The sequence below is a fragment of the Schistocerca cancellata genome, chromosome 3 (genome assembly GCF_023864275.1).
Source record: "Schistocerca cancellata isolate TAMUIC-IGC-003103 chromosome 3, iqSchCanc2.1, whole genome shotgun sequence".
In the NCBI taxonomy this organism is placed as follows: Eukaryota; Metazoa; Arthropoda; class Insecta; order Orthoptera; family Acrididae; genus Schistocerca; species Schistocerca cancellata.
The window spans coordinates 356434457-356461763 of NC_064628.1; the positions used below are offsets into that span (position 1 = coordinate 356434457).

General features: G+C 45.0%; 1 long non-coding RNA gene across 1 annotated transcript in view; it reads right to left on the reverse strand.

Annotated features, from left to right (window-relative positions):
• Positions 1–17736: 17736 nt before the first annotated feature.
• Positions 17737–27307, reverse strand: part of LOC126175044 (uncharacterized) — a 309906-nt gene continuing 300335 nt past the window's right edge. The window contains exon 4 of the long non-coding RNA XR_007535515.1: positions 17737–17777. This is a non-coding gene — a long non-coding RNA (uncharacterized LOC126175044). The remainder of the gene's footprint in view (positions 17778–27307) is intronic.

Here is a 27307-nt window from a genome sequence, read left to right on the forward strand (position 1 = left end):
AGTAGCAGGAACAAGAAGTAAGTCGATATAGACTCGATATCGCAACAAAAACTGCGAAATCTGCTTTCGCTAATAATAAAAGACGGCAGGGAAACAACTGTATTTCATGCTCGCCACAACAAATGCTTTTCGACTCATTTAGCTTAAATTTGTTTAGATTTTTTGTTACTAAATATCCGACATGGTCCGTTTGAAGTCACTGATCAGTTGTAGCAGTGCATTACACGGCGGAGTGCACTTCTTAAACATACATGGCTAAATATGCTGCAGAAGTCAATGTATCCCCAGCGGCGCAGTGGGCGCAAAATGGCGGTCACTGGCAAGTTGGTTGTACTTTCCATATACAGAGATTGAGATTTATATCAGCTACAGAAGAGGCGCTATCTGGTGCGAAAAGTAGTAAACAGCTGCCACAAGTCCAGAGATTAGCGAAGTTTGACCAGAATCTATACATACCTTCTATAAATATTATAAATTAACATATACAATTAAATTCACAGTTTGTCTTTATCTTTCTGTAGAGAAACTGATCATCTATGAACAGCATTGTGTTTATACATGTGTTTTTCACTTTTATTCCCTGGTGAATATTTTATTTTAATTATCTGACTATTTTATAGATGCATATGTCGAAGAGGGGTTGGAGAAAGGCTACAACCTGGCCGCATATCTTGATTAATTAAAATTTCTTCTATTAGTTTATATCCCAGATCCAAGAATATTGGTCTTTTTAGACACAGTATGTTTCCTTATAGTCGTCAGGAGCATTTCCTTTAGTGTTTCCACAGATATTTGCAGTTTCGTTCTTGCAATATGTAGATGGAGTCAGGTCAAATAAGTACTGCTCATCACGTACTTTATGCGACATCTAGTGACAATGGAAAGCAAATGCCGATACGAACAAAATTATTTTGGAAGCGGGACTTTATGCGGTCGTTCGGTAGAGTGGTCCCAAATTAGTTTAACGTGGTATTTGTTTTATCGGCATGTATTAACAGGGACGGTAAAACAGGAAGAATGACCAGTAGTCTAGCAGCGAATGAGCAGCGCTGCTGCATGGCGGTATCAGACAACACGAGGCAGGCCGGCATAATTTAGCTGAAAGTCATAACACATGAAAAACTCCAGAAGACGCATTTTTCCAACAGTGCATGTCAAATGGGTGACGATTATCAATTAAAGTTTGATATTTTTTCGAGAGTGCGATATTCGAGCACTATTTTGGAACGCACTGGACCATTATCCTGAAAGACCATATTGCTTTATTTTTAGGTCTTATCAGTCGACAGTCTTGGAGGATGATATGCAATTTATATATTGCTGTTAGCAAATCATATTACTTCTTTGGAAACAAACTCATACATAAGACTGTGTCAGATTCGAAAAAGTCGAGCTGGTTTTGTTTTTTCCACTCCGTCAAGAAGTCTTCCGCTAAAATATTGAAAATGGAGAGAAATCACAGTAACTTTGTCTTACTCGTTTGTTAGGTCCCAGATCTAACAGCACAGCTGTCGTATGATATTGACTATGTAATGCTGTAATTAACATGTTATCAACGACAGTCAATCAGAATCTATACATATGCTCATGAGAAAAAATAGCAACACCAAAAGATAATTAAGGGGGGTAGGACGTCAAACGGGCCGGCTTGGAGCAAGAGAGGCACCACAGGACATTTTATTTTCAGTTGTCTATACTTTTACAAATAAATTCATAAAATTTGTCAACACGTCCAGGAAGGATTCAAGATTCACACTCATAACAGTGGAAGTTCAAAAAGATAACAAAATAATTTTTTTTTAGATATAAATTTCATCATTTTTTCACGTACTGTTGGCTTCATTTATTGCTATAGGTACATTTTTCTTCACAAGTATGAGAGATTCTTTGATGAATTTTACACAGCATACAAACCATACTTACAGATGTATGAAACTGTAGAATTTTCCAAATCTATTAAAAACTGTGGTAAAAATTGAGATAATTAACTACAAAATTTGATTTTTTTCTAAACATTAAGTTTAAAACGTAATAGCTCATTTATTTTTTCATAAGTTAAATAGATTCTACAGTTTCAGACACCTGCAAGTATGGTTTGTATGCTGTGCAAAATTCATCGAACAGTCTCTCTTACTTATGAAGAAAAGTGTGCCTATAGCAACAAATGCAGCCAATAGTAAGTGAAAAAATGATGAAATTTCACATGTAAAAGAATTTATTTTGTTATGTTTTTGAACTTCCGCTGCGATGAGTGTGAATCCTGAATCCTTCCTGGTCATGCTGACAACGTTTTATTAATTTACTTGTACAAGTATAGACAGTGGAAATTAAAATGTCCTGTGGTGCCTCTCCTGCTCTAAATAAGCCCATTTGACGTCCTACCCCCCTTAATGTAGAGTAACGAACTTTCGGAAATACCTTAGTCTAGGTAACACATTTAAGTGATTAACATCGCAAGACCACAGGTTAATGTAAGCACGAGATAAGCCTTTGAAAATATGAAATGCTGGTACATTACTAACCGGTGTAACCACCAGAAGGTTGAATGTAAGAATACGAACGTGCATGCATTGTGGTGCACAGGTGTCGGATGTCAGTTTGTGGGATGGAGTACGACGACTCTTGCACTTGGTCGGTCAAGACAGGGGCTGTTAACGCTGTTTGTGGATGACGCGAGAGTTGTTGTCCGATGGAGTCCCACATGTTCTCGATTGGAGACAGATCTGATGATCGAGCAGGCCAAGGCAACATGTCGACACTCTGTAGAGCTCAACAGCGGTATGTAGGCGACCGTTATCCCGGTGGTAAACACGCCCTGGAATACTGTTGATGAATGGCAGCACAACAGGTCGAACCACCAGACTGACGTATCAATTTGCAGTCAAGGTACGTGGGATAACCACGAGGGTGCTCCTACAACCATACGAAATCGCACCCCAGACGATAACTCTAGATTTAGGTCCAGCGTGTCTAGCACACAGATAGGATGGTTGCACGCCCTCAGCTGGCCTCCAAAACCAACGCAGCCGTCACTGGCACCGAGAAAGGACCAGCTTTCGTCAGAAAACACAACAGACCTCCACCCTGCACTCCAATGAGCTCTCGTCAATGGAGGTGGTTTGCGGACAGTGGAATGTTAGCTACAGGGGGTCTGGTTCGGAGTTGTCCTTGAAGTAACCGATTTGTAAGAGTTCGTTGTGTCACTGTGTTGCCAACCGCTTCTCAAATTGCTGCTTCAGATGCAGTACAATGATCCAGAGCCATACCCCAGACACTATGGTCTTCCGTTTCGATACTGCCACGTGACCTTCCAGGGCCCGGTCTTCTTCGACCGTACATTTTCGTGACAACGCTGCCAGCAGTCATGTACAGTGGCTACATTCCTGCCCTGCCAAGGCTTTCTGCAGTATCTCAGAAGCGACATCCAGCTTCTGGTATCTCTACTTCACGACCCCATTCAAGTTCAGTGATGTGCCGATATTGGCGTCTTTGTGTTCTTAAAGGCATTTTTGACTAATATCAACTTACAACTTCCAATCTCAAAGGTAATTAACGCTCACGACCGTTACAGTGCGTATTAAAGCGAATCTCATTTGCATCCTCATAGTGGCGCGAAATTTGAGTAGACATTATCTTTCAGATGTAGGGACACGCCTACCTGCTTTCTTTTGTGTCGCCCAACTCCGTCCAGGTGGTGTGAGTTTTTTCTGTCGGTGCATACTCAATATTTCTCACAATACAGCATGATACCACACAATAGTCAAATTCTCTACTTCAGGACTGTGACAATGTACTAGCATACTGCAAACAATGGCACTGAAGATCCTGAACCGTGGTGGAACAAACGGATGTCCATGTAGCTTATAAAATATTTCTCACAATACAACATGATACCACGCAGTACTCATATGTGTCCTTCTGGACTGTGACAATGTACCAGCGAACAACCAACAATGGCACTGGAGTCCCTGTACCGTGCTGGACCGAACGGGTGTGCTTATAGTTTATAAAATATTCCTTCTAATACAAGTTGATATCAAGCAGTACTTATATTCTCTGCCTCAGGAATGTGACAATGTACCAGCGTACACCCAACAATGGCATTGGAGTTCCTGTATCGTGCTGGAATAAACGGGAGGGCTTGTAGCTAAATGAATTGCGTTCCAGATGAGCCCGCGCGGATACCCGAGAAGGCTGCGGAGAAATGGGCCAACTCAATGGGAGTGTCATCAGCGATGATGAATGGGAGTGGAGGCGATTTCCTGATTAGCGGTGACCCCGCTGGCATTAGTCCGAGCTACGCACGGGCTGGCTGGCTGCCTCGGTCATCTCTCAGCCTCCAACGAGGAGGGGCGTGACGCAGCCCGACGCACCGTAATTCGCACAATAGACGTCATGAGGCGCAAGAGCTCATTTAAACCCAAACGCCCGCACCAAAATGGCGGAGGCGGCGACATGATGTCAGAGATGACCGCATCCCTACTTGTCTGCTGCCGCTGGAGGCTATTATATTTCCCTGGGCTTGTGGTCACTCCTTGTCTAGCAGAGCGTCTGTGCAGTTCTGAAGAAAAGGTTAAACTATGACCAGCCGAGAGAACCATAAGATGCTTCCGGCCGGTCACTGCTCCTTCCTCCGTGTAACACCTAATTAGATGATTCAGTTGGTGGTTAGTGCACCATTCCTGCAGATGTACTGTCATTTACCGAAACCGGCGTTAACATTTCTGCTCCAAGCAGCTCTTCGTCTCTCATAATTTTGTAACTGTATAGATAACGTGAAAACCCCTAAAAACGTCAACAAACACAAGTTGAAGCAGTAATTAAAAATATTTCTCACATTCGTCAATACTAAAATTTTAAAAAACACAAGAATGTTCACAATCGTTACAAGAGCTAAAACGCATGGGAAAAAAGTAAACATAATAATGACATCAGTTTGGCAGAGGTAGTACGTAAATGGTCACACAAGGCACTCTGAGAAAAGATCTCGTGTTACAGTAATTCTGCTATTAGGCCTACATTTTCGTTTCACACAAAGTACGCCACAGTGAAAAAAAGTATTTCATTGTACGAGGGGCGTTTGAAAAGTTCGTGCAAAGTCCGAGAGATGGCACCACTGGCGCGTATCGAGGTCATGTTTAGTTAGTAGCATCTTTGGAAAGAATGCATACCAAGTGTCAGCTATATTGGTCTATTTCTTTGTGTTTGGCATTGGTGTGAATCTAGGAAGTCGAGTGATTGTCAAAAAATGGACAGAGAAGAATTTCGTGTGGTGATTATATATTACTTTATGAAAGGCAAAACGCCTCAGGAGACTAAAGAGAAGCTTGATAAACATTATGGTGACTCTGCACCTTCTATTACAACAGTTTATCATTGGTTTCAAAATTTTTGGGGTGGCCATATGGGCTCAAGTGATGGAGGTTACGACTCCAGAAATCATTGATAAAATCTATGATATGGTGATGGATGACAGAAGAGTTATGGTGCGTGAGATTGCTAGTGCTGTGGGCATCTCAAATGAACGGGAACATAATATTTTGCATAAACATTTGGACACGAGAAAGCTATCCGCAAGATGGGCTCCGCGATTGCTAACGCTTGACCAAAAACGGAATCGTGTGAAGTGTTGCAAGGATGGTTTGCAGCTGTTCAGGAAGAATCCGCAGGACTTCAAGCGTCGTTTCGTCACTGTGGATGAAGCATGGATACATTACCAAACAACAATCGAAACAATGAGTTGCCAAGGGAGAACCTGCACCAAAAAAGGCGATGACCAGTCCTTCGGCCGGAAAGGTTAAAGCGATTGTCTTTTGGGATTCGCAACGGATAATCCTCATCGACTATCTGGAAAAGGGTAAAACTATTACAGGTGCACATTATTAATCGTTATTGGACCGTTTGAAAACTGAGCTGCAAGAAAAACGCCGGTGATTGGACCGCAAAAATGTCCTTTTGCATCACAACAATTCACCAGCACACACCTCAGCAGTTGTGGTCGCAAAATTAATGGAAATATGATTCCAACTCGTTTCACATCCCCCCCCCCCCCATTCTTCGGACTTGGCTCCCTCGGACTACTATTTGTTACCGAATTTGAAGAAATGGCTGGCGGGACAAAGATTTTATTCAAACCAGGAGGTGATTGCAGCAACTAATAGCTATTTCGCAGAGTGGGACAATGCCTATTATTCGGAAGGGATCAATTAATTATAACAGCGTTGGACGAAGTGTATATGTCTAAAAGGAGACTATGTCGAAAAATAAAAAAGATTTACTCCAAACTCGTAAGTAGATTTTATTTTTGCATGGACTTTTCAAACGCCCCTCGTAGATGGCGAACTATAGAGAAAAATAGCCCGTAATAGACATTGCAGATAGCAAGATAAGCAGCCAAATATGCTGCTAAAGTGTAGCAATATGTTTTATAAAAACTGCCAGTCAAGCCGAGGACTGTAATTTTGACAAGATGAACACTGTCCAGTCACATTAACGTGACCACCCCCCTATGTTGGGCGTCTGCGTGCAATAACCACTCACAGACGGCACGTGGCAGCACTAGCAGTGGAGGGTATATGAAGCGTGTCGGGGGCGAAAGTGGAAAAAATGCAATTGCTGTAATGTGGCAACGGAGCGATTTAACCTTCGTGCAAAAGGGCATCATCATTGCCTTTCAGACCAAGGAGAGAAGCATTTCCGAAACAGTTATCTTCGTAAACTGTTCACGTGCCACCGTGGTTAAAATTTACAACGCACGGCAAAATGGCTCTATACAAGGCCGGCACCGAGGCAACTGCGGTGCAGCACGGGCCATAGATAAGAGGGGTGAGCGACGGCTGCAGAGATATGTGCGGAGGAGTAGACGTGCAACTGTCCACCCAGATTAACTAAGGGGCCAGAGTCCGTGAGGACACGGTGCCAATGCACAGTGACCAGTTTTTGCCCAAAGTGCTGAGCGAGTTCATTCGTCTGTTCAGAAGAAGAGGCCGACAGTGTTTGCCACCTTTTGGAAGGTCGGCGATGACAGAATCGAAGTGTACACACCCTGCCGTCTTTCTCAAACTATTTTACGCAAACTGTTCGGTAAAACATGAAATTTTTCACTTGATTATAGCTTTACATGTCAGGTTCATGATGATGTGTCCATCATTTCGTTAATAGTTATCGTAATTATTATATTTACATGGAAGTAAGACACTGCGAGTAATTCGAAAACGTTTGCAGTGAAAAACAGGGGTCACAATCATTTTTAATTTGGTGCATATTACAGAACATGTTGTGTATGAAATTTAGCTAACATATCGAATTTTTCTTTAGGCTTGGGCGAAGGTCTGAATCTGTCGCCACTCTTGAGAAAACTGATCTGATGTAGCACACTCATTTGCGATTGCGCTGTGCCAGCGAAAAAACCAGAGGTACCCACAACATTCCTTATATTTCATAAACGATTTTGGCAAATGATAGCACACAAAGAGGAGAGTATTTTAACATGTGGTTATTGTGTAAAACTTCATTAAGTGCCTTGTTACTCTACTAACGAAAGACATTTCTGATGAAAGAATTTAATTTTTGAGGGTCATCGATAATTGGTGAAATGAGAAATGTTATGTGTTTGTGAACAACAAGACATAACAAGTTTATTTTTGTGCTCAGGATGTGCTTTTCCATGAACTACTGACCTTACTTTTCGTCACTTGCACAATAAACTTCATAAACCACTGTTTCAGAATTCTCTCGCAACTGTGTCTGCACAACATGTTCCTGAAGTGATATTTTCTTAACTCTGCTGTGTTTCGGCAGAAGAAGCAAATTTTAACACAGCAACAATAGAGATGTGTAGGTTTGCTCAATATTCATCACTCGTGACACTTCTCTGAAAGTTACAAATGGTTAACAAGCCAAACAAGAATGAATCATTGGATTTTCAGCAGAATTCATTTTAGATACCAACCAAAGCAGAGCAGTAGAATTTTTGAATGGTTACCATGCACGCCTGAGTGTGGAGAGTCTCCACTTAATATCTCAAAAAGGTGAGCTTCCCCTCCAGTACTCGGCATTTCCCCTGCCTGTAACCCCCACTACTACTGCTCTCCCAACGCGCGCCCCACCGACCGCGCATCTATTGGCCATAGTATTTTGCATGGACTCTACCAATAGTGCCTCTTCAACGATTTAGCTAATGTTGCTGCATATGGGCCTCTGCAACAAGTGCCTGTGTCATACTGACTGCTGTTCACCAGTGAAAACGGCTAAAATTTGCGTGCCAATACCGGAACTGGACAACCACTGAATAGTGACAGCTGGCCTTTTCAGATGAATCACGTTTTACGCTCCATCGAGGAGAAACGTCTGAAAGCAAGTACTCTGCAACAATTGCCAGAACGGTTCAGGCTGGAGGAGGAAGCCGTTAAGGTACTGGATATTATTATTTTCGTGGTACTCATTCTGGAAGCCACACTGGATCTACACAAGTATGCATCTATCCTTGGGGACCATGTCCACTCCGACGTGGGCACGACGGCACTTACCAGCAAGACAATGCAACATGTCACACAGCTTGCAGCGTACGTGCATGGTTCGAAGAGCATCAGGATGAGTTTATTGAACTCCCCTGGCCACCCAACTCTCCACATTTAAAGCTAGTCGAGAATCTGTGCGACCACGTCGATCGGGCTGTTCACGCTATGGATCCTTAACCGAGAAACCTTGTGCAGCTGGCCACGGTGCTAGAGTCGGAATGGCCACACATCCCTATCGGTACCTTTCAGAACCTCACTGACACTCTTCCTGCACGTCTCCGAGCGCCCTGCGCTGAGAAAGGTGGTTATTCAGGCTTCTGACTTGTGCTCACGTTAATGTGACTGGACAGTGTATTTATTTGTGCAGTATTACCTGTATTTCACAGTAAAATAAATTGAATGCTACAAGTATGGTGTGGCAGGTTAGCGACATGTATCACAAAAGTAAATACTGTATGTATGGCAAATTGTGAATAAGAAGAAACTGTTTGCTCAAGGCGGAATCCTGGAACATATTTTATTACTTCTCGACCACGAACGCAGACAGAAATTCTTAGGCCCTAGTAATTCCACCGGCCGTGGTGGCCGAGCGGTTCTAGGCGCTTAAGTGTGGAACCGCGCGACCGCTACGGTCGCAGGTTCGAATCCTACCTCGGGCATGTATGTGTGCGATGTCCTTAGGTTGGTTAGGCTTGAGTAGTTCTAAGTTATAGGGGACTGATGACCTCAGAATTTAAGTCCCATAGTGCTCAGAGCCATTTTGAACTCTAGTAATTCCACTTTTAGGTCTGAGGTTTCATTTCACACAAAATATATCAAGGCAAGTACTTAAAAGGTGAGCTGCGTGACATATCTTCAAGGATAAAAATTAAGTAACTTGCTTACCGTCAAAACAGGAAAAGAATTCATGGTAGAAATGGTTCAAATGGCTCTGAGCACTATGGGACTTAACATCTGAGGTCATCAGTCCCCTAGAACTTAGAACTACTTAAACCTAACTAACCTAAGGACATCACACACATGCATGCCCGAGGCAGGATTCGAACCAGCGACCGTAGCGGTCGCGTGGTTCCAGACTGAAGTGCCTAGAACCGCTCGGCCACCGCGGCCGGCTCATGGTAGAAACGCGAAAAATTTGCTATCAAGAAAGCAAGAAAAATAAATTATCTCTCTTGTGGCTCTGTCAGGTGCAAGGCTTTCGATTTTACGACGTATCGGTGGCTTGCGTGTCTACTGAGATGCTCATTTAATCAAGCAGGTTGTCATTTGGTATGACAGAAAAATCTACACTCGTCTCCAGTACCAGGCTTGCCGTTTTGGCGATGTCGGAGTGGACATGGTCCCCAAGGATAGATGCATACTTGTGTTGATCCAGTGTGCCTTCCACAATGAATACCACACACAAGACAGCTGAGGTTATCGATTCTACAAGACGGTTGGGGGAAGCAGTACTTCAGGTGTGGAGTGACGATGGCTAAGAATGCATCCTTCAACACAGAACTATAGTGGCAGTAAATAATGACACAGAAATGAGAAACATACTGCTGTGTGGAAGTGAAGCAGTGATTGTTGAGGAGAACCGAGTGAAATAATAGAAATTACAATCATAAATGTGATGCTGCAGATTAAAGTTAAAAATTAAACGGGAAGATTTAGTGCAAAGTAAAGGAAGAATCAGCAAACCCGGCAGGTTAGCCGAGAGCGCTAATACGCTGCTTCCTGGACTCGGGTAGGCGTGCCGGCCACGGATCGAATCCGTCCGGCGGTTTAATGACGAGGGCCGGTGTGCCGGCCAGCCTGGATGTGGTTTTTAGGTGGTTTTCCACATCCCACTAAGTGAATACTGGGCTGGTCCCCACGTCCCGCCTCAGTTACACGACTCGCAGAATTTGAAAACGTCCACACTATTTCATGGCTTGCACTAGACACAGACAGTTGGGGTACACTAATTCCGTCCCGAGGGGGGAGGGGGGTTACGGCTTACAGGGTGGCGACAGGAAGGGCATCCTGCCACACTCTGATACTCACATCGTCAAATCCATAGTAACTAGGCCGACCCTGCGATGAAGTGGGCCCAAAGGCCCAAAGAAAATGAAATGATGAAAGGAAGAATCAGCAACGAAAGAGACATATGGGTACTCTTACTGGAATCCAGATTAATGTAAAATATGCTATGGGATACAGTTTACTTTCTTGTCGAAGGGGTAATAGGACATACAGTAGCGCCAGACAAACAAAGGCTACATGTAGTAGATACGTTGAAGTAAAACCATTATCACACGAGAGGACGAGATGGACAATTCTAAGAAACTAATCAAAGTAAAAAATTCGTTCTGCTTTCACTTTGGCTAAGAAATTGTGAATAAATGTGCATTATTACACTCGTTCTGCTGGATTAACACCTCACTTAGACAAAAAAATAATTAATGCACAAAATGAAGTAATTAGAATTATGTGTGGGGTTCACACACGTACGTTTGCAGGGATCTCTTCAAGCAGCCTGGAATATCAACCATGGCCTCATAGTATAATTACTCAGTTATTAAATTTGTTAATAACATTTCGAGTTTGGGAGTAACGGAGATAATCACGATTGTAACACCAGAAGAAGAAACGATCTTCATTGCCCCTTAACGAAACTAACTTTTGTACAGAAAGGGTCGAAATATACGTCTATAAAACTCTTTGCCAACTACACTGGAGATAAAATGTCTGACAGATAGCAGAAACGTTTTCAAATGTACATTTAAGATGTTCCACAGAGGAATTTAACAGAAGTAATGATTTTTTGTCAGAAAAAAACCTGCAAAGGGCCATCTTTTTTGACACGAAAAATGTCTATTCGCTAGTCGGTCGAACTTACTTGTGCGGCAAAATATCACCAGATTCGATTCCCTGATAAGTACGAGGCTAATAATGTGTAAAGACTGGCAGAACCCACAACGGATAGATTATGCCTATGTTTGTCGCACAGTATTTGTTTTGCCTGTGACGCCATCGTACCAGATCAGGCGCATGCGCGTGATCGTTGTATATTAGTTTTGTGCAAAGTTATAGACTGATGTAGCGAGGAAACGAGTTTATTTAGGAAATTCATTCGGGATAACGTAAAAGGGTTTGCGGAGCATTGGACCCAAAGTTAGATAATAAATATATTCGCCGCAACATAAGTGAAAACTGGTATTAAATTTAAAATTACAAATCAGTGAACGATTTCGTCTCATATGGCTCGTAAATGTACTCGTAATTATAGAAAACGCAAGTCAGAGGAAACCTCGCGTCGAAAGGGATACAAAAAGCCTAAAGAAGTCCAGTGACTAGTGAATGCGTCGCAAAGTAAATGAAAAAACGTCGCAGAGAGATTATGTAGCTGACTTATCAGGCATAAAGCGGGCAGCGACAGTTCTAACCTATAGCCATTATTCTACAGTATATAACCATTGGATTAAAGAGATTGTTAATTAAATTACATATTAATATGAAATTCTAGCAATGATTTTATTCCGACGTCTTCAAGACATGTCTACGGCAAGGACCCAAACTGGACATACAGATTTTTTTTTTTATATGTATATGTCTGTTTCACAGTTGTTCTGTTGGCACATCTCACCTCGTAATGTTTATCGTTTGTATGATCTGTGGGAAAAAGTAACTAACCAATCTGATCACGGCGACGAACATTAAACTGTACCTGCAAATCCTAATGATGGTGCTAAGCTGTCCGGAGAGAGTGATACAACGTCGCTCTATTCGGAGTCGCAATCACAAGTTGACTGGAGCCCCATGTCCTGTTCGGCGTACTTTTGTTTAGCAGCCCACGCGTGCGAACTGCTCGGCGCTGATTTGAAGGCGCTCGCTAAGAGGCTTTAAATTCCATCAAGGCGCGAGCCTGTTAGGGGCTGGCTGCAAAATCTCGACGCCGTGGAAGAATACCACACAATACAATACTCACTTGTGCAACGCCTGCCGCCAAACAAGTAGCCATTTCACTGTCGCGTCTTGCTTTCTTCTCCATAATGCTAAGTGCACGGGACGGTGAGTCAGTCTTCCACTAAACGCATTCTAACGATGTGGAGACACTGGACTAATATCCGACTGGTTCAAATCCGTGCTCAGTCATTCTGATTTGGTTCCCTAAATCGTTTTAGACAAATGTCTGGACTGCTTCTTAAACAACGCTCTAGCTTCCAGAACGAATTTTTCCACTCTGCCGCGGAGGGAGCGCTAGTTTGAAACTTCCTGGCAAATCAAAATTGTTTGCCAATCAGAGACACGAACCTGGCGGAAGTAAAGCTGTGAAGGTGGGCCGCGAGTTTTGCTTGGATAGCTCAGCTGGTAGAGCACTAGCCCGTGGAAGGTAAAGGCACCAGGCTCGTCTATTGGTACGGACGCAGCTTTAGGTTGGTTGGTTGGTTTAAGGATTAAAGGGACCAAACTGCAGAGGTCATCGGTCCCTTTTTCCAAAAAACTAAAAATACCCACAGAGAATGAAAAACGTTCAACAGAATAGGAGACAGACGACACAGAACAAAAGAAACGTAGACAAGGACCAGACAAAACGAAATAAAATCACACAGAGTGTGACGGTGGTTGGCCGACCATAGGAACAAAGAAAGGAAAAGCCCACCACCGAAAACACATTAAAAACTGAGTTTAAAGCCGTAGGCCAAAGGCCAGAATCAACACAAAACAATAAAATAAAACATAAACACTCATATTAAATGATAAAAAAACCCTGCCCGAATAAAACGCAAAACTAAGCCAGCCATAGCAGGGTCATCTGTTAAAAGGGTAGGGAGCGTGTCAGGCAGTGCGAACGTCTGCCTGAGCACAGCTAAAAGCGGACACTCCAATAAAATAAGGACCACAGATAAAACGGAGCCGCAGCGACATAGAGGTGGGTCCTCACGGCGCAATAAGTGGCCGTGCGTAAGCCGAGTGTGTCCAATGCGCAGCCGGCAGAGGACAACAGACTCCTGGCGGGAGACCCGCGTGGACGACCGCCACACAGTCGTCGTCGCCTTGATTGGACGGAGTTTGTTGGGCGTGGGCAGATTGCGCCATTCAGCGTCCCAAACCGATAGAACTTCGCGGCGTAAGACTGCCCGCAAATCAGTCTCCGGGAGGCCAATCTCCAGAGATGATTTACTAGTGGCCTCTTTCGCCAGGCGGTCAACATTCTCATTGCCGGGCACCCCAACATGGCCCGGGGTCCAAACAAAGATCACAGAGCGGCCGCAACGGGCAAGAAAGAGTATGCAGCGACTCATGGATAGCCATCACCAGACGAGAACGAGGGAAACAGTGGTCGAGAGCTCGTAAACCGCTCAGGGAATCGCTACAGATAACGAAGGACTCACCTGAGCAGGAACGGATATACTCTACGGCACGAAGGATGGCGATCAGCTCGGCAGTGTAAACGCTGCAGCCATCCGGCAAGGAGCGTTGTTCGGAATGGTCCCCTAGAGTTAGCGCATAACCGACACGACCAGCAACCATCGAACCGTCAGTGTGTACAACGCCAGAGCCCTGATACGTGTCCAGGATGGAATAAAAGCGGCGGCGGAAGGCCTCTGGAGGGACTGAGTCCTTCGGGCCCTGTGCCAACTCCAGCTGAAGGCGAGGGCGAGGCACACACCATGGGGGTGTACGCAGAGGTGCCTGGAAAGGAGGTGGAAGAGGTAAAGCCCCAAGCCCGGAGAGAAGCTCTCTGACGCGGACCGCGATCGTACAACCTGACCGGGGCCGACGTTCTGGCAGTTGGACGACCGATTGCAGGAACAGGAGACGGTAGTGCGGATGCCCGGGCGTGCTAAAAACATGGGCAGCATAAGCGGCCAGCAAACGTCGGCGCCGTAACCGCAGTGGAGGGACACCTGCCTCCACTAGTATGCTGTCCACAGGGCTGGTACGGAAAGCACGACGCAGCTTTACTCTGCCAGGAAGTTTCAACACTCTAGCTGATTTTATACTTCATCTAGCATAATGCGAAGATGTCTTGAATGACTTGGCCATAGCGAGGTGGGACGTTGTAATTGCTTTTGGGAGGTGCAGATTTCAAACCCCCTCAAACCAAACAGATTTAGGTAAGCCGTGGTTTTCTTAAATCAGTTAAAGCGAATACTGGAATGCCTTCTTCAAAGAGGACACGGTCACCTTTCTTCCCCATACCTGTCCACTCATAGCTAACACTCCGTCGGTAATCATTTCGTTTTTCTCACCACCTGGAATGATTAACGTTCTGTTTCTATATTGACTTTGACATGTACGGATTATGGGTTTGGAGAGAGAGAAGGAGATTAGTGTTTAACGTTCCGACGACAACGAGGTCATTACAGATGGAGCACAGACTCTGATCAGGGAAGGATGCAGAAGGAAAGCCGCCGTATCCTTTCGAAGGAACCATGTCGCATTTGCCTCGAGCGAAATCGGGGAAAACCTAAATCAGAATGTCGGGACGCGAGTTTGAGCCGTCGTCCTCCCGAATGCGAGTCCAGTGTGCTAACCACTGCGCTACCCCGCTAGGTAATATGGGCTTGGATCTTCCCCTCTTCTTCTCTGAAAGCTTTGCAAGTTGAAAGAAAAAAGAAGAAAGATTAAGAGAAATTAGGTGTTAATATTCTGAATACGACGTGATCTTTACAGAGGGAAGATTGGACAATGACGTGAAAGGAGGTGAGTCATGGCCTTTTCAAAGGAACCGTCTTGGCATTTCGCCTAAAGAGGTTTAGGGAAACTATGGAAGACATGAAACTCGGTGGGTGGATGAAGATTTGAGCCTCATTCCTCCAGTGTCTTAATTGCTGCAACAGCCAGCTCACACGGTATTGTATATGGTATTTCAAAGTCTTTGCACCAAACGTCTAGGGATAATAGACCACGTCGCGGCGAACAACTTGAATTTGAGACAAAGTGTTCATCGACGGCTCTCAACGACGTTTGCGTCCTTTAGTTTTCGCCGGCCCTGGGACGACGAAATATCACCCGACTAGCAAGGTCTAGTAACCATGTGTGCTTTTTACTACCGGCCCCAGGAAGTTGACACAGTCATTTTCAACAAAAAAGCCTGAAGAATAGCTACTTCTAAGCAGACAAAAATATTTTAGAAACGAATCAGGAACTTTAATTGGCTCAGACTATCCTCTTTGACGCGGACGAGATAATTGTACAAGGGTCGTTCCGAAGGTAATGCCTCTAATTTTTTTGTGGTGACTTTGGATGTCCGCGCCAGATGTCCTTGGTGTAGTGCTAATGCTTGAACCTTCCTCTTTCATTTGAAGCTGGTTCCGCTGATATGCGGTAGTTGGCACCAGCAGAGGAGAGCTCCAAAATGGAGTCTGACATGGACGCACACATAAAACAGCGATGTGTGATTGAATTCCTAACTGCTGAAGAAATTGCGCCGATTGAACTCCATCGACGCTTGCTAAAGGTGTATGGAGTCGATACAACAGACGTGAGCAATGTGAGGCGATGGGTATGCCATTTTCAATGTGGTGAAAAGTGTGTGCATAACAAGCCACGGCTCGGTCGACCCTGCACAGCCGTCATCCCTCGCAATGAAGAGCGTTTTGATCAAGTCATCCGTCCTGATCGGCGGATGAAGACAAGAGTATTGTGTGAAAGCTGAATGCCGGCTATAATACCTTGGAAACAATGTTGGAACATCTTTGTTATCGCTAGGTCTGTGCGAGATGAGTCCCGCAGATGGTTATAGAAGAACAGAAAACTCGTCGAATGGAAATTTATCGGGACCTGCTAGACCAATATGGAGCTGAAGTTGACAATTTTCTCAGTAGGCCGCAGCTCGTGGTCGTGCGGTAGCATTCTCGCTTCCCGCGCCCGGGTTCCCGGGTTCGATTCCCGGCGGGGTCGGGGATTTTCTCTGCCTCGTGATGCCTGGGTGTTGTGTGATGTCCTTAAGTTAGTTGGGTTTAAGTAGTTCTAAGTTCTAGGGGACTGATGACCATAGTTGTTAAGTCCCATAGTGCTCAGAGCCAGCCAATTTTCTGAGTAGAATCGTCACCAGAGGTGACGAGCTGGAAAACAACAGACAGTCCACAGCATGGTGACATGCGAATTCTCCGTCAAAGAAGAAATACAAGACATAGCCGCCCTCGCCAAAGTGATGTGCACAGTCTTCGGGAATAGACAAAGTGTGGTTCTTTTGAATGTCCCAGAGCCCAGAGAAACTGTTAATTCAGCACTCTACAAGACGACACTGACTAAGCTAAGAGCCTGAATTTCCAGGGTAAGAACGAAGAATAAGAGCAACTTTCACTTGTAACATGATAACACCAGACCCCACACAGTTTTGCGACCACGCAGCTCACTGAAAAATTCGGCTGGACTGTATTATCACATCCACCGTACAGCCCCGATTTAGTGCCCTCCTATTTCCATCTCTTTGGGCCTCTGAAAGATGGACTACAAGGCGAACATTTTCAAGACTCTGATGCTGTTGTGAAAGCTGTAAGGTAGTGGTCAGCCTCAGCTGGTTCCGATTTTCACAAGTGCGGCATGCAGGCTCTGGTTCACTGTTGCCAAAAGTGCATAACAAATAGGGGTGACTATGTGGAAAAATGACACTCTGTAGCCGAAATATTGCTCTGTTTAGCTGTACTGCTGTGATTTTTGTATCTCCTGTAGTTTCCATGAATAAAAATAGGAGGCTTAACTTTCGGAAAGATCCTCGTATCATAGGCAAAACACACTGCGTACTCTCGACGCAGAGTGCCTACGGCCTGCCACCTCTCAGGGGCATAACCAATACGAATGGACGTTTAGTATCGCTGAGAGGCGTCAGCAAATACTTGGTCTCTAACTGACGTTGTTCCCCACGATGTGGTTTGTGACTCCTAGACGTTTGATGCAAAGACTGAAACGCCTCCCAAAAAATGCCTATGTCCTATCCAGCAGTAGAACTGGCGAAGAGATTATGTTACGTTTCGTTTGATAAACGCTAAACATATTCTCAGAACGAATTTCCACTTCGTCGTGGACTGTGTATTCGTCTGAAACTTTCAGCCAGCTGAGAACTTTGTGCTGTATGGGGACTCGAACTTGCGATCTTTGCCTTTTGCGAGCAACTGCTCTACTGATTGAACTATCCAAGCACGACTCACAACTCTCCCTTATCGCTTTACTCTCGCCAGTACCTCTTCACATCCTGCCAAACACCACAGATGGTCTGCTGCATACCTTGTTGGTCTGGTGCCTCTGGAAGAAGCGGCTTAGCCACAATCTGGGGCTTCTTCCCTGAAAAAAAAAAAAATTCTCTTTGCAGAGGAGTGTGTGCTGATTTGAAACTTCCTCGCAGATCAGTCCCCTAGGCTGTCGATGAGCTATTGTTCCGATACACCTGTCTTCTGGGGGTGCCAACCCTACACGACATACAGCAGAACGTGTGTGAAGTTGTTAGGGTGTAAAGAGATACTGACGAAAGTAGACTCGTAAGGGCTCTTTCGGTGGGCACTTGCCCGTGAGAGGCAAAGGTCACCAGTTCGAGTACCGGTGCGGCACACAGTTGTAATCTGCCAGGAATTTTCACTAAATATATTCCTTGTAAAAACATACATCGGTGGTTGGGCTAGCCAACGTTATAAAAACCAGCTGATTCGTAACGAACCACTGTTGTCTGTTTTTTCACTGGTTCAAACTAAAAAGTTAACATCACTGATAACCTCTGGAAGTTTGACGGCAGACTTTGTATTCACCACAAATAACGACAGCCACGAAACACTTACTACAGAGATTTAGTGAGTCCACTATGAAGGTGGTACACGTTTCAGGGCTCCGATATCAATCCAATTGCACACGCCCCCCACTACTACAGAGCCTCCACCAGCTTGAACAGTCCCCTGCAAGGTCCATGGACTCATGAGATTGTCTGCATACCCGTACACTTCCATCCGCTCGAAACATCTTGAAACGAGACTCCTCCGACCATGCAACATGTTTCCAGTCATCAATAGCCTAATGTCGGTGTTGACGGGCCCAGGCGAGGCGTAAAGCTTTGTGTCGTGCAGCCATCAAGGGTACACGAGTGGGTCTTCGGATCCGAAATCCCGTATCGAAGATGTTTCGTTGAATGGTTCGTAGCCTGACACTTGTTGGTGGTCCAGCACTGAAGTCTGCAGCAATTTGCGGGAGAATTGCAAAATGGTTCAAATGGCTCTGAGCACTATGGGACTTAACTGCTGAGATCATCAGTCCCCTAGAACTTAGAACTACTTAAACCTAACTAACTTAAGGACATCACACACATCCATGCCCGAGGCAGGATTCGAACCTGTGACCGCAGCGGTCGCGCGGTTCCAGACTGTAGCGTCTAGAACCGCTCGACCATACCGGGCGGCTATTTGATGTTTTACCAGATTCCTGATATTCACGGTGCACTCGTGAAATGGTCGTACGGGGAGATCTCTACTTGATCGCTACCTCGAATATGCTGTGTCCCATCTCTCGCGGAACCTCTGCGGTCGCAGGTTCTAAGTTCTAGGGGACTGATGACCTCAGATGTTAAGTCCCATAGTGCTCAGAGACATTTGAACCATTTGAACCATCGCTCGCGCGCCGACTATAACACCACGTACAAACTCACTTAAATCTTGGTAACATGCCATTGTAGCAACAGTAAGCGATCTAACAACTGCGCCAGACACTTGTTGACTTATATAGGCGTTGTCGACCGCAGCGCCGTATTCTGTCTTTTATATATCTCTGTATTTGAATACGCAGGCCTAAACCAGTTTCTTTGGCACTTCAAACTGCGTACTGTCAGAATTACGGTCCAAATGTTCGTGTGGAGTCGATTGTTGGGGATCATATCTTGCAAGTGTGCTTTTGTTCTCCTTAAAATATGAGGTGAAGTTGGTGATGTTACTTCGTAAAATTGTGTCACAACTGACTTTTGCTTGTACAAGACCGCAAGTTATCGGTACAGATGGCCAAGCACGTGTACGTCGGTATCCTTGAACACTCAGAATGCTCGCGCAAAATTACCCTACAGACCGTAAAGTGTTCGATTATGCATGCTCCTTTGTGTCGTTAACAGGGGACGCCATGTCTTCTTTGTGCTACCTGAGCGGCGCGGCAGGTAGTATTAACGCCGGCGGCAGTGGTTTTTGCTCTGGCGGGACATGCAGATACACTTGGCGTGTCGCAAGAGCGGCAGCTGCCACGGACAGGGAGGGGATTCGCTTCTCGGTTACCACGCCTGCTCGCTTCCGTGGTTCTGTCGCAACCTTGCACACCTGACACCCAGCCTGTTGTCGCGTCTACCGGCCAGCCTCTGGAAGTGAGTGAGCCCTTCACGTAGCATGGCCGGTCCAGCGCAGCCTGCGAAATAGTGTCGACCAGTTTTACAGCCAAACGTGAAGAGATATATGTAGTCGATTGTTTCTATGAGTTTCACAATTGATAAAATGCTCCGGGATATTACGCCGAGGTCGAATGGATTTCACTTTAAAACCCGACGTTTCATCCCCATCTGCGGAGGACATTTTCAACAAAGCTACGATCCCCCTTGAAAATGTCCTCCGCAGATGGGGGCGAAACGTCAGGTTTTAAAATGAAATCCATTCCATGATAGCCCGGAACATTTTATCAGTTCTGACATTTCCCGCCATGAAACTTCAGATCTATGAGTATTGCCCGAAACAGTCTTATTTACTCATCCCACGGCGAGAGTAAAACGGCAAACAAAACGTCTGTCGATCATAAGACCACATTTTCCCCAACTATCAAATCAACACATTATTTTAGCACCATTTTGAAAACGGGTGTGTAAGTTTCGATATTAACATCTGATTTCAAACAGCAGATTTATTTTGTTATTGTTTTTAAGTTAAATATAAAGTTCATGGTCATATAAACATCTGCATCTCATTGCAAATACTGTAATTCTATATTATTTTTTCCTGGGCACTCAGGTTAATGCTAATCTTGATTAAAGTATTTGCTCATAAAGTGACTGCATTATACGTTGATATCTATACATCTACTTGATTAATCTGCTATTCACAATAAAGCGCCTGGCAGAGAATTCAATGAACCACCTTCAAGCTGTCTCTCGACCGTTCCACGCTCGAACTTCGCGCGGGAAAAACGAGCACCGAAATTTTTCTGTGCGAGCCCTGATTTCTCTTATTTTATCGTGATGATCATTTCTCCTTATGTAGGTGGGTGCCAACAGAATGTTTTCGCAATGTTTATTCACATGTAGTGTCGAGTGCTATTGACAAGGGATTTCAGATCGATTCCGTATATCTGGATTTCCGGAAGGCTTGTGACATAGTACCATACAAGCGGCTCGTAGTGAAATTGCGTGCTTATCGAATATCATCTTAGTTATGTGACTGGATTTGTGATTTCCTGTCAGAGAAGTCACAGTTCGTAGTAATTGACGGAAAGTCATCGAGTAAAACAGAAGTAATTTCTGACGCTCCCCAAGGTAGTGTTATAGGCCCTTTGCTGTTCCTTATCTATATAAACGATTTGGGAAACAACCTCAGCAGCCGTCTTCGTTTGTTTGCAGATGACGCTGTCGTTTATCGACTAATAAAGTCATCATAAGATCAAAACAAGCTGCAAAACGATTTAGAAGAAATATCGGAATGGCGCAAAAAGTGGCAGTTGACCCTAAATAACGAAAAGTGTGAGGTCATCCACATGAGTGCAAAAAGGAACTCAAACTTCGATTACACGATAAATCAATCTAATCTAAAAGTCATAAATTCAACTAAATACCTAGGTATTACAATTACGAACAACTTAAATTGGAAGGAACGTATAGAAATTATTGTGGGGAAGGATAACCTAAGACTGCGTTTTATTGGACGGGCACTTAGAAAATATAACAGACCTACTAAGGAGACTGCCTACACTACGCTTGTCCGTCCTCTTTTAGAATACTGCTGCGCGGTGTGGGATTCTTAACAGAAAGGACTGACGGAGTACATCGAAAAAGTTCAAAGAAAGGCAGCACGTTTTGTATTATCGCGAAATATGGGAGAGAGTGTCACAGAAATGATACAGGATTTGGGCTGGACATCATTAAAAGAAAGGCGTTTTACGTTGCGACAGAATTTTCTCACGAAATTCTAATCACCAACCTTCTCTTCTGAATGCAAAAATATTTTGTTGACACCGGCCTACATAGGGAGGAACGATCACCACGATAAAATGAGGGAAATCAGAGCTCGTACGGAAAGATATAGGCGTTCATTCTTTCTGCGTGCTATACGAGATTGGAATAATAGAGAATTGTGAAGGTGGTACGATGAACCGTCTGCCAGGCACTTAAATGTGATTTGCAAAGTATCTGTGTAGATGTAGATTAAAGAAGCGAGATTCATCCTTTGGCGAACATCGTTTAAACGTAAACCACAAATACTTAATAGATGTGGAAGTCTTACACTCCGTTATGGTTGCAAAGCTCATTCAGTCAGAAATATTAGAAACTAAGAAACAGATGCGTGTATCCCCACATTTGTGACTGAATAAGCAAACTCGGCTTTTGTGCCTTCATACGCGAGTAGATAATGACAAAAAATTGCCATTCGTGCGCATAGCTCTACTCCAATGTATGTTTAATCATAGTTACTGTAAATGCTGACTCAATGAATTTTTTAAATCCATAATTATCTACCCGCGCCAAAATTGTCAACCGAGACAACTGTTACAGTTTAAGCCAAGAATCGGTAGAATAAGAAGCTGACATTTCTGTTTTCGCTTGGTTCTCGTCTTTGAGGTCAGTTTGTACTAGATAGTGGGCTTATAACCCGAAACCTAGATCGTAAAGAAACAGTAATGTTTGTGAAACAAGGTTAAAAAGTGTTTCGTTTATTTGGTGCAGTATACAGTGTTTCATCATCAGCCCAGAGCTGAATCAGTTAAAATTACTAAAAGCTGTACTTCCGCTAGGACCTCATCTATGGTATTGGAGGAAGTAAAGCTGTTAGCGCAACTGGTCTACCAAAGGAACTGCTTAACTATGCTTGTCCGTCCTCTACTAGGTAGCGCATTGCTTCTCCGATAGGATTGATGGAGAGCGTAGAAGAAATTCAAAGAACGGCAGCTCGTTTAGTATTGTAGCGAAATAGGTTAGGGAGAGTCAAGGATATGATACACGAATTGGAGTGGCAATCATTGAAACAAGAGCGTTCTTCGTTGTGGCGAGATATTTTCACGAAATTTCAGTCACCAACTCTCTTCTCCCAATGCTAAAATATTTAGTTGACACACTACTACACTGAGAGAAATGTTCATTGTAACAAAATCGGAGAAATTAGAGCTCGCACAGAAGATTTCAAAAAATGGTTCAAATGGCTCTGAGCACTATGGGACTTAACTTCTAAGGTCATCAGTCCCCTAGAACTTAGAACTACTTAAACCTAACTAACCTAAGGACATCACACACATCCATGCCCGAGGCAGGATTCGAACCTGCGACCGTAGCGGCCGCGCGGTTCCAGAAGATTTAAGTGAACATTTTTCCCGCCCACTGCTGAACGATGGAGAAATAGTGTCTACGGGGATCGATTAATTCTGCGAGGCACTAAGTGTGAATTTCAGAACAGTAATGTAGATGTAGATGTAAACGTAGGGAGGGTATGAGGAGCGTTCAATAAGTAATGCAGAACTTTCTTTTTTCGAGCAAATTAGTTTGATTCAGGATTCCAATACAACACATTATTCCCTATACTTTTGGCTACCAGACCGTAATTTTCAACATAATCTCCGTTCAATGTGAACGGCCTTATGCCACCTTACTGGGAGAGCCAGTATGCCTGCATCGTAGCATCCTACTGGTCGACGTCTTACTGCATCAGTAACTTCCACATCAACCACGTACTGCATCCCGTCGACTGCATCCTTCATTGGGCCAAACAGATGGAAGCCCTTCAGGGTTTTCTGTTAGGCGGCGAGCAACTCAGCGGGCACACAGTTTTGAATACCCGAACTGGTGGATAAGGCTCACCACAACCAACAGAGATGTCCCTTTGAACAGCGAGGTGTTTCATTGTGATCCGTCGGTCACCTAGAATGAGAGTGTCCGCACGTTCCACCATTTCAGGTGTTACAGATGTATGCGGCCGGACGGCACGCGGGAGATCGGATACATTTGCGCGACCTTGTTGCGATGATGATAGACGCCTCGCCCAACGACTCACCGTGCTTTTTTTCACTGCCAGGTCTCCGTAGAGATTCTGCAAGCTCCTATGGATATATGCGATGTTCTGATTTACCGCCAAAAGAAACTCTCTGACAGCTCTCTGCTTGGAACGCACCCTCGTCCAGGCGCCATGTAGAAGGCTACGTGCAGTGCCGCTACCTACCCGAACTCCATGAAACTATAGGAGTGAATCGAGAATATTCTTCGAAGTCCCATAATAAATTCCGCGTTTTTTCAACCGAAACTGGCCGAGAAAAAAATTGTTTTGCGTTACTTATTTAACGCCCCTAGTATCTCGGTCGGCGCACTCTTCACAATTTGGCGTTTGTTCCATGCCTTCATGGTGACGAAGCTTTATTAGTAAGCTACAACTACTGGCCATTAAAATTGCTACACCAAGAAGAAATGCAGATGGTAAGGGGTATTCATTGGACAAATATATTATACCAGAACTGACATGTCATTACATTTTCACGCAATTTGGGTGCATAAATACTGAGAAATCAGTACCCAGAGCAACCACCTTTCGCCGTAATAACAGCCTTGATACGCCTGGGCATTGAGTCAAACAGAGCTTGGGTGGCGTATACAGGTACAGCTGCCCATGCATTTCCTCAAGAGTACTGACTGGCGTATTGTGACGAGCCAGTTGGTCGGCCACCATTGACCAGACGTTTTCAGTTGGTGAGAGATCTGGAGAATGTGCTGGCCAGGGCAACAGTCGAACATTTTCTGTATCCAGAAAGGCCCGTACAGGACCTGCAACATGCGGTCGTGCATTACCCTGCTGAAATGTAGGGTTTCACAGGGATCGAATGAAGAGTAGAGCCACGGGTCGTAACGCATCTCAAATGTAACGTTCACTGTTGAAAGTGCCGTCAATGCGAACAAGAGGTCACCGACACGTGTAACCAATGGCACCCCATACCATCACGCCGGGTGATACGCCAGTATGACGATGACGAATACACGCTTCCAATGTGCGTTCACCGCGATGTCGCCAAACACGGATGCGACCATCATGATGCTGTAAACAGAATATGGATTCATCCGAAAAAATGACGTTTTGCCATTCGTGCACCCAGGTTCGACGTTGAGTACACCATCGCAGGCGCACCTGTCTGTGATGCTGCGTCAAGGGCAACCGCAGTCATGGTCTCCGAGCTGATAGTCCATGCTGCTGCTAACGTAGTCGAACTGTTCGTGCAGATGGTTGTTGTCTTGCAAACTTCCCCATCTGTTGACTCAGGGATCGAGACGTGGCTGTACGATCGGTTACAGCCATGCGGGTAAGATGCCTGTCATCTCGACTGCTAATGATACGAGGCCGTTGGGATCCAGCACGGCGTTCCGTATTGCCCTCCTGAACCCATCGATTCCATATTCTGCTAACAGTCATTGGACCTCGACCAACGCGAGCAGCAATGTCGCGATACGATAAACCGCAATCGCGATAGGCTACAATCCGACCTTTATCAAAGTCGGAAACGTGATGGTACGCATTTCCCCTCCTTACACGAGGCATCACAAAAACGTTTCACCAGGCAACGCCGGTCAACTGCTGTTTGTGTATGATAAATCGGTTGGTTGGTTGGTGTGGGGAAGGAGACCAGACAGCGAGGTCATCGGTCTCATCGGATGAGGGAAGGACGGGGAAGGAAGTCGGCCGTGCCCTTTTGAAAGGAACCATCCCGGCATTTGCCTCGAGCGATTTAGGGAAATCACGGAAAACCTAAATCAGGATGGCCGGACGCGGGATTGAACCGTCGTCCTCCCGAATGCGAGTCCAGTGTCTAACCACTGCGCCACCTCGCTCGATGAGAAATCGGTTGGAAACTTTCCTCTTGTCAGCACGTTGTAGGTGTCGCCACCGGCGCCAACCTTGTGTGAATGCTCTGAAAAGCTAATCATTTGCATATCACAGCACTTTCTTCCTGTCGGTTAAATTTCGCGTCTGTAGTACGTCATCTTCGTGGTGTAGCAGTTTTAATGGCCAGTGGTGTACATAGTGTAACACATTCCGTAGGTATCCGCATACGTAAGACTAAGCGATTTATCTACTACAACCTCAATCTTTGCGAACGATCAGAGTGCATAAACTACCTAAAATCTTGCGACTCAGTTTTTGTGGTGTTGGCTCGTGGCGACACCTCCGGCAGAGGTTTTGGACGGGAAGGGGAAGTGCTGGGACAGCGCGTGTTGTGCAGGGTGACAGGTCGGGACGCCGCCCATAGGCTGATGTAACCGACGCGACGCCGAGGCAATTGAGTGCAGAGGCGAGAAGTGTCGCGCGCATTATGTGGCCTGCAAACCACAAACACACCGCCAGTGCCAGCCTCGCACCCATTCTTCCCATCGTCATACATAACTCGGCTGTCCCGTAATAGGCCCAACGAACAGCTGTATAGTTTTCAAATAACTTCCGGGAATTCAGCCAGGTAACACTTTCAGCGACCGCCGATATTTCGACGGGAGAACACCCCGCCATTTTCAAGGTCAACTGCAACGGACAGGCGACGTACATGCAAATTTTAAACCTCGGCTCTCGGACTGATGCAGGAAAGATAACACACACTGAACACTAGTGCCACCAAAGATGACTAAAGTCAGAGATATCGATAGACTACGAACTCACAGGTGAGGTAGCATTGATTCTGTCCCTCTGTTTTTTGACAAGGGAGAGAGCCGGATTCCAGACAGAGTTTAAACAAAACCTCCATTCCTGTTAACGATGTTGCTCGCTAATTTAATCTCAACTGCCTCCTTAATAACACTGTCCCAATATCTGGACGTGCATGCCAATATCTCGGTGTTATTATATAAGATGCGGTGACCAGTATCCAAGCAATTTTGGCAATAGCAGGTCTACTTGACTGCTGTAATCGCGTGTTCCGTTTATGTTCAGTAAGTACAAGTCGGTGTGAGTACGTTTCCTGTAGACTGCATGTCCCAATGATCCATCATCCTTCCCTTTCTTGACGCGTTGGTTAGGAGGCTAACAGGCTTACAGTCTAATAGTTGTCAGCATCCGGTTCAGCGTCAAGGGGTACTTCGTACCTTGGTACACAGGGCACATGTCGTTTCCGACGCTGACACTTTGCCAGCTGAGCTGTCCCATCGTGAAGTGACGTTTCGTCAAAATGGTTATAGTGATAGACAGACTGAACGTGCGTTGCGCTGTCGACCAACTGTACATCGGGTGATTGTTGATAATTCTGAGTCGACACCTAAGTCTCTTGCCTTTTCGCCTTAGGTAGGAAACACTTCCAACAAGATCGGTCGTATTTTACGGAAATACGACGTGAAATGTGTTTTCCGACCTCCATCTAAAATTAGAGAGCTTTTGCGTTCTGTGAAGGATGATCTTGGTCTTCTTAAGGCGGGTGTATGTCGCATTCCTTGTAGCTGCGGCATGGCATATATTGTCAAACTATCAGGACCGTGGAGGACCGATATACTGAGCATAAACGGCACACATGATTACAGCAGCCAAGTAGATCTGCTATTGCCGAACATTGCTTGGATACTGGTCACCCCATATTACATAATAACACCGAGATATTGGCATGCACGTCCAGCTATTTGGACAGTGTTATTAAGGAGGCAGCAA